This window comes from Lepeophtheirus salmonis, chromosome 7 (genome assembly GCF_016086655.4).
Source record: "Lepeophtheirus salmonis chromosome 7, UVic_Lsal_1.4, whole genome shotgun sequence".
Taxonomy (NCBI): domain Eukaryota; kingdom Metazoa; phylum Arthropoda; class Copepoda; order Siphonostomatoida; family Caligidae; genus Lepeophtheirus; species Lepeophtheirus salmonis.
Window position 1 is genome coordinate 599,749 of NC_052137.2, and position 12,810 is coordinate 612,558.

Here is a 12,810-nt window from a genome sequence, read left to right on the forward strand (position 1 = left end):
TCCCCTCTTCTCCCTTGATACGTCATGGCTATGTAGATTTTAATAATATGTAATCTATTTTAAAAATGGTGAAGAAATAAAATGACAATGATAGTCTGCAAGTATATATGATATAAATAGCGGTTGGTACAACTGACTTGTTTGGCGAACTACTACATGATTTTGAGCCTTTTTTCTGTTTATTTTTGGAGGTAAAGTGGTGTGATAAAATAAAGGTAACAACGGCATGCATACCTGCTGGATAAATATCAAAGCTATATATTATTGGGACAAAGAAAGCCATACAATTAATAAAATAAAAAAAAATAACATTTAAAAATATCAACACAGTCATGAGGCTAAAAGATAATCTCACTTCAAGTAAAAAAGAACAAAAGTTGACCAGGGTTTGTATAAATTCAAGTAGATGGAGTCAGAGTCGATTAGTTCACATAATTTGAGTTGGAGTCCACTACATTGAGAACAAATCACTGTTCCACCGATCAACAAAACCTTTTCAATATGAAGTATATCAGCAAAGGCGTCTGCAGAGGGGAGAAATTGGCTAAAATGGATGTAAATACTCCCAAATGAAGGAATTTTTGTTTTATACTAGGAATTAAAAATTATTTTATAGGTATTTATTTAAAATCAACGTTCAGAAAACTTATTAATGGGAAAGAAACAGAAAAATGGACAGGTGATAACAAAATAAAGTGAAATTTTTTGTGTTAGTAAGATAACGCTCTGAAAGTGTGAACTCATGGAAGTCGTATAGTCAGTTATAGAGTCAAATTCGAGTATCTCGATGCCTCTAGTGTACAAAAAAGGGATTATGTAGCAATATTTGGCCAAATATTGATCACGTGTTCTTCGTTTCACAACTAGGTTTCAAAAAATGTTTGCATTGGCTGGTTTGTTTTGAATTTTTTTTTTTATCACAAAAATTATAATTTTTGTGATAAAAATTTCAAATATTAAATTTTTTCAAAAACAAGTTCAAAATCAGCAATTATTCAAAAAAAAAAAAAAAAAAATTCAAAAATCTATATTCGTTTTCCAATAATAACCTTTTTGGAAAAAAAAATTTTAAATCCAGATTGTTCACAAAATATTAAAAATTAATTTCAATTTCATACTTCTGAAAAATTTTGAAATTTTTTTAAAAATATTATATTTTTTATTAAAAAGCAAAAATTCTTTTTTTTTTTTTTTTTTGGGGGGCTACAGTCCCTCCAGCCCACTCCCTGTGGACGTCCTTGGACTAGCTTTAACTTACCTGGCAGTCTCATTTGCTCTAAAATATCATCTTTTTTCATCTTGTCCGGAAACGCTGGGAACCTTACATAAATATATGAAATGTATCGTGAACGGAGAAAGAGCTTATTTTAAAAGTTGACTTTAATAAAAATATAATTCAAAAATACAAAACAATCCAAATTTAATAATATTTGATACTTAAATTTATTAACTTCAAAATAGTCTCTAATCCCCTCTTAAAACCAACATTTATTGGTCTATCATATCGAGCTTTTTTATTCACTCGCAACCTCGACTAACAAAAGGGAAAAGGAACGTTTGAGGAACCAAAATACGGTATCTAGGTTTTTTTTTATTGCCAACTCTTAATTATTGTGGGTAAATTTATAATTTAGATATGATCATAGAGAAATAATTATTACTTTATCAATGGAAACTATTTACATTTAATTGATGTCCTTGATAAAATAATAATAATAAAAATCCATTTAATACTCTTTAATAGTTAATAATTGATATTTTATCCATAAATGGGTTCATTTCAAAATATTTGTATCACTCCCACGCCTCTTAAGACCCATTGGATCACATGTTAGAGTGATCAATCAATTTATGAAAGGTTTTGTCTAATTTGGGAGAAAAATCTCATCTTAAAAATTGACATATAATGAAAATAAAATTTAAAAATAGAAGTCAGCTGCTTAAAATCATACAAGAGCCAACTCATGGAAAGGAAAATATACAATAGCGTTGTTTATTCAGAAAGCTCGACATGTTTCTCTTTTTTTTTTTTTTTTTTTTGGAAACTAAAATATGATCAATAGACTGATATTTCAATTTGGGTTTTCCAAAATGTTTGGGGGTGGGGGTTTGATACCAAATGAAGAAATGCAAAGTTTGAGCCGTTTTGATCAATGTTTATAGGTAGCAAAGGGCCATCGAAGTGTTCACAATTTTCACGGCGTTACCTAGCTAACACAAAAATACCCTATGTATTTTGTTATCAGCTGTAGATTCACTCTTCCCTCTTGATACGTCATGCCAGTAATGAAAATCTGGTGTATTTTTTAGCTTTTTTTTGGTAGTTTGAAGAATGAATTTTCTTTTCCTTAGCAGTTGTAATTATTATTTAATTCCTGAGTGGTGAACAACATCCTTTCCTGAATAGATTTAATTATATTCAAAACATGATTAAAAATTCCTGTGTGCTCATAAACGACGGAGCGTAACCCAGAGGATATGTTGCAAAGTTAGAATTGTGTGTCCTTTTTGGAGTCAGAGTAGAATTGGGGATCGATATCAGAGGAATTAGAGCAGATGTCCTTGTTTATATCCTTTTCTCCTTCCTCCCTTGTGTCATTCTTCAATGCATTTTTATCATCAGTAATGGCTATTTTATATAATTTATTCTTTGTGATAAATACACAAAGTAATACGTTATTCTATACGTACATATGATCCGTTTCCAAAAAGAAAGGAATACAATTTCTTATTGATCTCTCGTCGTAAATATATATATTAGTAAGAGATGGTACGCTTTATTGGAATCGGAGAATCGAGTGCTTTAACTGGAATCGATATCGACAGTGGGAAAATAATGTGTAATTTCTGAGTCTCCTATTCCATTATTATTATCTTTTACTTTTCTATGGTAAAGTAATGAAATATTTACTTCAAGATACAGGAAATGACCATGTGAATTTATGACATTCTCTTAATAACTATGATTTTATAAAATGTTTTAATAATATAATTTAGTATCAAAAAATTCTCAAAAACTGAGAAGAAATACATTAAACACAAGCTGAACGTAAAAAAACTTGTACTAAACCCATGTTGTTGGTGCAGAAATTCTTATATAAGTGTAATAAGTTACGTTAGTAAATGTAATGAAAGTTTTCTCATATCTGGGACCGCAGGGAACATTTTTAAATGTCTATGATCATTCTACGGTACCGGCTTACTCGTTAGACTCGCTAGTAGTACACTACCCTTCTTTTGTGTACTTATAAAACTCTAATCAGTCCTTGTTTTAGGTAAGTAAAAATATTATAAGATGTAAAATAATTCAAAAAATCGCTAAGAGTGTTATAAATAATATCAGAATCGAATATCTCATGCTCAAAACATTAAAAAAAAGTTCATGGCACCTGCCAACCGATATGTCAATATCTTCAGCAACTTCTCTGATAGTCAATCAACTCTTTTCAATAAAAATTTTCTTCACTGCTTCAACGTTTTCAACATGCTTGGGTGTCCAGAATGAGGGTCGTGAATTGCATCTTCCCCGCCATCTTGGGAGAGTTTATACAAGTTATAAACATTTTTTTTTTTTGCTTTGAACAGATTGGTCGTATGCCATTGTCAACATTTCAAGTATTTTGGAGCACTTAAATTCATTTTTTACACAAAATTTCATGCAAATTCTTTGATCCATCTTTTTTTAAATAGTACAAAATCACGGAACACAGAAAATACTTCTAACAATTATGCCTCTCACAAACAAACTAAATATATTATATAGCTTTAAACAATAACTATATATTCTTTTTCAAATGTACTCAGATAAAAAATCAAAAAATCTAGCATATCAAATATACGTTGCCCACGAAATTTGAATAGTCATCCGACTGTTTGTATGTAATTCATTTTAAAAATTGTAAAAATAAAATATGACAATGATAGACTGGAAGTACTTAAGAGAAAAATATCAATATACATGATTGAGTTAATTGGCTAACTACTAAATGACTTTGGGTTTTTTTCTCTTTCTTTTGTTAACAATAAAATATTTTTTATGGAGGAAAATATAAATATTACCTAAGAATAGTCAACATAGGTCCAATTGAAGAACCAGACGGCCTAGACTAGAGTTTCAATCCATTCATTTATTGAATCATTAATAATGATTAGTCACAGAGGAAAACGTGAAACGAAAAACATTATACACCGCTCAGAAAACGTGGGGATATCCTCTTCAAGGACAAAATCATTTTCTCTAATACAATTTTTTGTTAATGGTAGCCTGATGTGAAATCCTTGACCGTACAACATACACTTTTTCCTTCCTATTTATTTCCTGAGAATGTCCTCATTATTATTTCAGTGAGCCGAATATTGAATTAATTTTTTAAAAGGAGTTAAATGCTGGTTTTGTAAGTCAACAATTAATACTTGCTTCCATCCCTTTTTAATGGAGAAAGTTAAAAGTTATTCATTTTGAATAAATAAGGGATATTGAAATAGACATGTGTTACAAATAAGCATGAAACTTGTTAACGACATTTGTTACCAAGTACAGTGCTACTTTAAGATACGAGTGACTCGTCATACGAGTTTTTTTTTTTTTTTTTTTAAGTAACAGCTGAGCTCTGGATAAAAATTTGCATTGATAAAAGAGGGATTAAGAATTTTTCTTTGGGGAATCCCAAAGAAAAATCCTAGTCAAATCATTTATATACAAATCTTTGACAATTTTAATAAATCGTTTTTGACATAAGCCAAATTTGACAAAGTTTATAGAGAATTTTTAGAGTTAAAATTTTTGAATAACCTATTTCGTATATTAGACAAATTGAAATACATTTTTTTTAAAATTTTGACATTTAAAATTGTTTAGGCAAGACAAAAACTAGATGTTCTCTCTTCAGGAATGAAAAAATAACAGGAGTTTTGGAAAATAAAAAACATTTTATACAACTATATCCATAGTCAACCCTTCCCCACTCCTCCATTAAAAAAAACCCGTTATTACGACATTGAATAATGTTTGCAACCAGGTATAGTGGAATGAAGGATTTATGGAGAGCAATTTATACTAGGGTGACCGACCAACTTTCCTCTTCTTACATCCTGTGTGAGACTTCCCGGGGGCTCTTTTGTTAACTCACAGAATGTCCCATTTTCTGTTGGGCAAGTAGATAAAAACTGACTAAAAATAAAAGTAACTGGTAAAAATTAAAAAAATAATAAAAAAAGCTTAGATCAAAAAAATATCCTTTTAATCATCATTTCATCTTTAAATTTGTTAATTATTTTATTAATATAAGAAGTTAATAATTTGTATTTTGTTGTCAACTGTGGATTTTCAACGCCTTCTTCTCTTGTTATAGTGTTCTAAACGTTCATTCTTTGTAATCGAATGATTGTTCATCTCTGAACAATTCCCAACAGTTACATCTGATAAATAATAATTTAGAAGAAGAACTGATTTTAGGACTTGTTTTCTGTTTCTTTTTGACGGAAGAATAGTGACAAAAATCATCTGCATTTATCAGCTCGCCTGTTTTTTTTTTTTGTGTTCTTTTTTAGTTGACATTATTATTTGATTCCCAAGGAGTGAACTTCCTTTTCTACGACATACAAGAACAAACTATCATACGAAATCGCATGGAACATTTGTGTACCTAAGCTCATAAAAGACGTAGAGTAATCCTAAAGGTTTGTAGCAGAGTTATAATTACATGTCCTTGTTGGGCTCTGAGTAGAATTGAGGATCGACATCGGAGTAATTCTTGCCAATGTCCTTGTTTATTTCCTTCACCCTTATAATAGGTGATTGTGCCTGATATAATGAAACGTCATGGTGGATAAGGTGCTCACTTCTAAACCAATTTTCAAATTGGGTTAGGTTACCATATTGATTTTTTTAACATGCAGAAAATGCTCCCGATTATGATTACTGGTTACGAAATACCATCAAGGTGTGAAACGTCTATGAGCCGAATCTGTATCAATATTCGATTATTCCTTTTTGTTAGTTATTATTAAGATAAACATTAAATAATATATGTGTTATTATGACTTTATGTATTTTCTTAATAAATAATATTGAGGGGAAAAGATTAATTAATCAAAGATTTACAAAGTACATAACCAAATAATGATATGTAAGTAAATAATATAATGAATTGTATGCATATAATTAATTAAATCACAATGATTAAGGAGGGCCCAAGATGTCCAAGGCTGGTGATTGATTGGCCCGTCCAAAAAAGTCCTTAATAAATGGCCTGTTTATAAGTGTTTTACTGCTCCTGTTACCTGAAAATAGGACCAGGTTTACCGTAAGTGGGGCTCGAGACAAATACTAAGTCTTTGGAGGAGATTGAACCAGCTTTTTATCGAGGTGACATTTTTTTAAGCTCAAAATTTGACATTTTTGAGAGAAACTTGTACAATTTTTTTTGTGAAAAATATAATTAATTTCCTTTATTGACATTGATTAAATGCAAAGGTATTTCAAAGTTTGACAATTTATGAATCTAATTGTACAAACCACTGTCCAATTAAAACTCAATATTAAAAGTTTGAGAACATAATTTGTGCCCCCCCCCCTCTCTACCCATAGGTATGAATCATTGAGGAATCTTATGTAGCAAAGCCTCATAAATATAAGAAAATACAAAAGAAACCCCTTGGTTTTTGCTCTAAAACAATATTGCAACCACAAGGTATGATTGCACCTTTTATGAAGTAAAATAGCCAAAAAAATAGGATAGAAATATATGACTGGAAAGTTGCAGTGGGACAAGTAAAAAAATACAAAAACCAGACCAATTTTTTTTTTTATAAATGGTGTGTAAATATAAAAGTTTGACCGAGAAAGTCCCAAGGTTTTGCAACCTTGAAAATACGTTACCAATTCTTTGGTTTTTGATGCTTTTTGAATTTGACACGTAATACAAATAGCGGAAATGAGGTGGCTACAAACGTCATTACATAAACGAGATGATCCAAAGTTGTTTGAAGATTATATAACAAATATACTTTATTATATATTTTTTCACAATATGTACAATGTATTTTTTATGTTAAAGCATGAAGTCTAGCATGAAACTGACACTGGCTGTAACCATTGTACAATAAACTATTGTCAAGGAATGAATTTCTTGACTTTAATAAATATGTACATTTATATAAAAATTGTCGAACTCCTCGTTAGAAATTTTTATAAAAAAAAAGTCTACATATATTGTAACCTAAAAGGTATAAGGTAAACAACAACTTTATGATTTCACCATTTAATTTTTACCCTCTTTAAATGTCATAATTACCTGATACAATGTGAGAACCACAAATCTAAGTTTCTCAGTCTGGATTCCAGTTTTTTTTTTGCTGTCAATTGTAGCGATCCATTTTTTTAAGTCTCATCCTTAGTAATGTATAAAAAGGTAAATTTGATTTATATTTAGATTTATTGGTGCAGTCGTTTGCACACCAGCACTTCCTTTTTTTTTATGTTTTCTATGTTTGAATGTAAAAATTTTGCGTTGAAATTATCTCATATTTAGTCTTTTTGCCACTGCTGACAAGTTGTGTGTGTGACGTCAAGTGTATCCCTCATATAGCCATAGGATACACTAACATCTCTTAAATAGTTCACTTTCGTGGCTTGTCTCTGTATATATACGTCGTCTATCAATGTTACTAACAAATAGTTATTTTATTATTTTTCCGTTCACGAGGATTTTGTTAATTTTCACATTTCTATGTAAATATAATATTTGTTCAAAAAATTATTTAAGGCATTATTAAATCATGTTTTATAATTTATATGTATTAATTATATTATTGGCCTTCATTTAATGTTATGACAAGAGGAATCCTAATGAATGTTTTGCTTAATTATAGAGAGACTGAAAAAAATATATAATTTTGGTAAAGACTACGTTGGTACTACTTGAAAATTAAATCTTCATTCAAATTCCAAGCCTGTGTTAGAGGGTATAATCAAATTAATCTTCCATTCTTCACAGTATATTATATTGAGTGTTCTGACGTGACGTCAGCTTTATTGTTGTCGGCCATTTTGGCAGCCTAAAGAACCAAGTTTCATAAAAATAAAAATCCATTCTTCTTTTAAATTTCGGAAAAGGGTGAAGTATTACTATGTGTTTGGGTATCAAAATAGGCAAATAAAAGGACTTAAATCTTTCAGTCTATCCAAAGTCTATAAATTTAACTTCTAGTGGGGAACTAAAACTTGCAATAGCGTGACTTAATTACGAAAAACGTGATTTTTATGGAATCAAGAAAGGACAGTTTAAAGCCAATTGGTCATATGTTTAAATACTATATTCAGTTTTTGTTTTTTTACTCAATACATCTTCCTTCTCAAGCAATAACAGCCTCAACAGTCCGCGAATAGATTGGTAGCTCTTGACGATGAGGACTGTGTTCATAACGTACAACACTGTCATAACAGCAGTTCGGAGCGCGTCCAAATTTGGAAAAAAGGTGCGGCAGACATTCTACTACAAGACACCCTAAACTAGAAAATACAGGGGTTTAAGGTCAGGTCTCGAGGACGCAGGCCAGAAGTCATCCATATTATTCCTGCAGAAGTTTTGGTTGCTCTTCGCTGAATGGCTCCATTCCCATACTTAATGGACTTATGGATGTTGTAAGGAGTCCGAATGGAAATGCCAACTGTCGCTGCAACCTTATCGAAACTGACAAACGAGAATGTGCGGAGTAGATCGCTCACCCGTTGCATTTTTTTGCTGTTGCTTCGACATTTTTACCCTTAGAGACATGGTATTAAAACATAATTTGCTCATATTTATTTCAGCTGTTTATTTATTGGCGAGAAAAGTAGGATAATTAGAAAAAGAATTCTTATTCTTTCCATTGTAAGGTATAAATCCTTTTGTTTACTGGTCTTATTTTGACATCCAATAGTTCTTTTTTTTCATCAATATTATGGAAAAAAAGGGGTTTCATTCTTATAAAACTAGCTTTTTAAGGCTATCAAAATGGCTGACATCAACAATACAGAATGAAAACGCTTTATTTCCTACTTTGCTGTAGGTCCTTCAAAAGCTATTAATGATAGGGGTACATACACATTGAAGTATATATATTTTTTCATCATTCAAAATGGTTGTTCGGCCTCCCTTTAAGATTTTTTTTGTACTGTTTTGGCGTCATCATTCACTTTTCTATTTTAGTTTAAACATATACCCAGTAGGTAATTGTGCTATTGGATTTCCCAACTAATGGATTGCATATTTGGCTAAGTATATTTCAGTACTTACTTTTAGATAATCAGATATTATTTTTGTAAATCACAAAAATACGTAAATATTGTCATTTCCTCTCCTTTAATGATACTTTTGAACGAATATATTTTGTTCTCCTTTTTTAACAGAGCCTTTATAGTGATTATGAAAGGAATATTTATTGCAAAACCTTTGTTACATTCAATTTAACATGCAAAGAAATTCTACGTTACTTGAATGATTATTTTATATAGAGAAGACAAAATAGATGCTTCAGTGGTTTTATGCATGTCTTTATCATTTGGAAAAATACTGTGAGATATTGTACAAAATACATATTTATACAGTGGGAAGAACCTCCTTGAATATATATATATAGTTCAAATACCAGTCTAATAGTTTTATCAGTTCCAAGGCTGTGGTAAAATTATCACTTAATAAATCATTGGGACATGAAAAATATTTAATATGTGTGCACCAATCATAAAATTTAACATAGAAACAATTTTGAACAAAAAATCAAGAAATCCCAAATATATTTGTTTTTACTTCATTGAAGTATACATTAGGCTGACGTAATTGCCCCAACATTATCAGAATCAGCGGACCCAAATATTGTTAGTACAGCTAGTTAAGTAGAACACAAATATAAATTTTTATTAAATTTAATTAAAGTTTACTTCATTCACAATTCTAATTTCTAAACGTATATGGAGCAAAACTTTTTTTATTATGGGTTTTATAAAAAAAAATATGTTGAAAAGTAACATACTTCTATAATTCAAAAAAGATTATCTTGTCGTATAATTTTTTTTTTGTCACTTAACTTTCCTTCATTCTATCAAGCAATAATAATTGATCGCGCCTATTAATAAAATAAACATTATTAAACTTCAGTTCCGAAAAGAAGAAAAAAACCTATAGTTGTTCCTTTTTAGTGATTTCTTTTTGAACAATTATCATCTTCATATATAATATAAATTTATATTTATTACTAAATTAGCACATATAAATAGATCATTCTTCAATTTTTTAAATATTAACTACTTTTTTCTTGCTTTGAAAGGGGATATATATCGTTCTCAACGAACTGAAGGTCGTTCAGTAAGTTTTATCTTTTCTAACATGGCCCAAAAAGCATTTTGTTATCTTCAACCATCTTTTGGCTCCATCATTAACCACAGACGAGTTTTTTTTAAAATTTTATTTCGTTTTTACACTTAAATACCGAAGCAGTTACGTAAAATATATACATAAATAAACATTTTAGTTTAAAATTAAAGCTTTGGGGTAGGATTACATCGCAATATTACAAAAATGTATAAAATATACGTGTATAAAACTGATAAAATTAATACTATGGGAGGTAAAAAGAATTATAGCATTCAAAATAAAACAAAGATACTTTATGAAAAGGCTTTAAAACAAGCCTCAAATTTTAGATTGTCTTAAAATCCTTTTTAAAGCCTTAAAATTGTGTCCTGAAGTTGATGGAGGGTACTTAATTTCTTCTCGAGCCAAGTCCACGAATCCACAGAAATGGAACTTTAATGGAAAGAGTAACATATCTTGCTGCTGCAGCAATAAAAATTGCTCTCAGCTCCTGAGGATGTAACACATCATTATTTGTTATTCTGTTTGTTAGTAAAACAAAATCTAAAGCCTTGGTTTCAGATAACACTCTTTTGTTCCTTTTGGAAATCCCAAACAAAGCCATACCTGTTCCAATGTTAGTATTAGCATGTTCTAATATTTAACTTTACCAGTGACTTTAAAATACCCACAGCTGGACAATCCACGAAAGTATATAGAGTGCCATTAAAAAGTTTACCACAATCCTTGCTATACCATGCAAGGATTGTGGTAAACTTTTTATTCCAGCAGAGATTTGGAATTAATCAGTAAACTTTCTAATTAACCTTTATTCCTCTCAGATAATTTAATATCCTCTTTCTCCAGTTTTCCGGGACCTAACAGCTTGATATGATCATCACAATTTTTTTGCCGTACATCTGATGAATTAGGAATTATCATTTTAAGATGCCAAGGGCAAGGTATAATGTGGGCATTTGCTGCTCTCGTGGGAGGAAACTTAAATCTTCCGTCCCCTAATGGTACAAGATTGTCAATATCATGAATGGTAAGAATTCCATTATTGATTGCATATTCCTGCATAGATGCATGACCTTTGAGGTTAGTGAAACAGAAACTTTTACTTAATTTTGCCAGATTATATCTATTAATGAATCTCCCTGATATACAGGCTTACATTTCCAGATGATTCTTTGTCCAGTAGGCCAATCCTGATAAATTGCACCGAGGTTTGTATTCGTGAGATCTTTTTCCATCGTTATTCGGGAATATATATTCGTTGTTGTAATTGTGTTATTATCTTCATGTAAATTTTAGGGGTTATTTTTGATAGAAGATACATTTCTCCACCTACTTGTGCTCTGGGTCTTTCAATAGCTTCAAAATAACTTTTATGAAACAATCTTGGTAACCATTTTTTTTCTTCTAATATGGCATTTTTAGCAATCCTGGGAGATGCACTAATTGCATAAAGTATCGAAGGTATTACCTAAATGTTATGAAGGTGAATCATCTTCTAAAGATTAAATCCTCTTCACTTACTAAACCTTGGATTAATCTGGGAACAAACACAATCCAAATCACAGATATGAATTCCATCCCTATCCTACCCTAAGCCCAGAATATTAATACTTGTTTTTACCCTCACATCGTTTGGATATAGATCCAAGATATTAAAGGAGTCTGATAATTTTACTCCAAATTCACTATGTTTTTTTTATGACCCGCGCCAGCCTTTCAATGGCGACTATAAATAGCATACGGGTATCCTTGTCTCCAGCTCCTTTTCAATAAAATTTGACCACTCGTCACCCCATCAATCGAAATTGATGATGTACCGTGGAACAACAGCGCACGTACCGAATTAAAAAAAATTTGTAGGGAGAATCCTTTTCACAGCATGAAGAATGCAATTATTAGAAATAGAGTCAAAAGCTTTTTTGAAGTTGATCTCTATATAGCGCCAAGCTTGTTCCTTGATTTAACAGAATCAATCACAGCTTGAATATTTCGCGAAATATCTGAAATTCTTCTGTGCTTTAAACACCCTTTCTATGCCATTCCATTTCTTTATTCAAGATAGGCTTCATTTGTTCTGCTGAAATGCCAGATCAAATTCTATAAGCTTCATTAATAACTGTTATTGTTCACCAGTTCTTAGAATAAATTCCTTTACCTTTTTTTAGGAATGATGACTATTCATCCATTCGTTAAAGATTTTAGCAGTTTACCAAGCTTTCTCATAGCTTTACCCACGTGCAAGAGATAAGGTGCACCTTCCACGGAGCAATGAGTAAAAATAGGCTCCAAGAATACCATCTGGACCAATTGCTTTTTTGCATTTTAGTTTTTTGGTAATATAGTAAGATATTCGTTCCTAGGAGAAAACCTGATGATCTGAAGAAGCCTTGGATGATTGTTTCCCTGGAAAATTCTTCAGTGTCTACAATTTCTTGAAATTTTCTATGGAAATGAT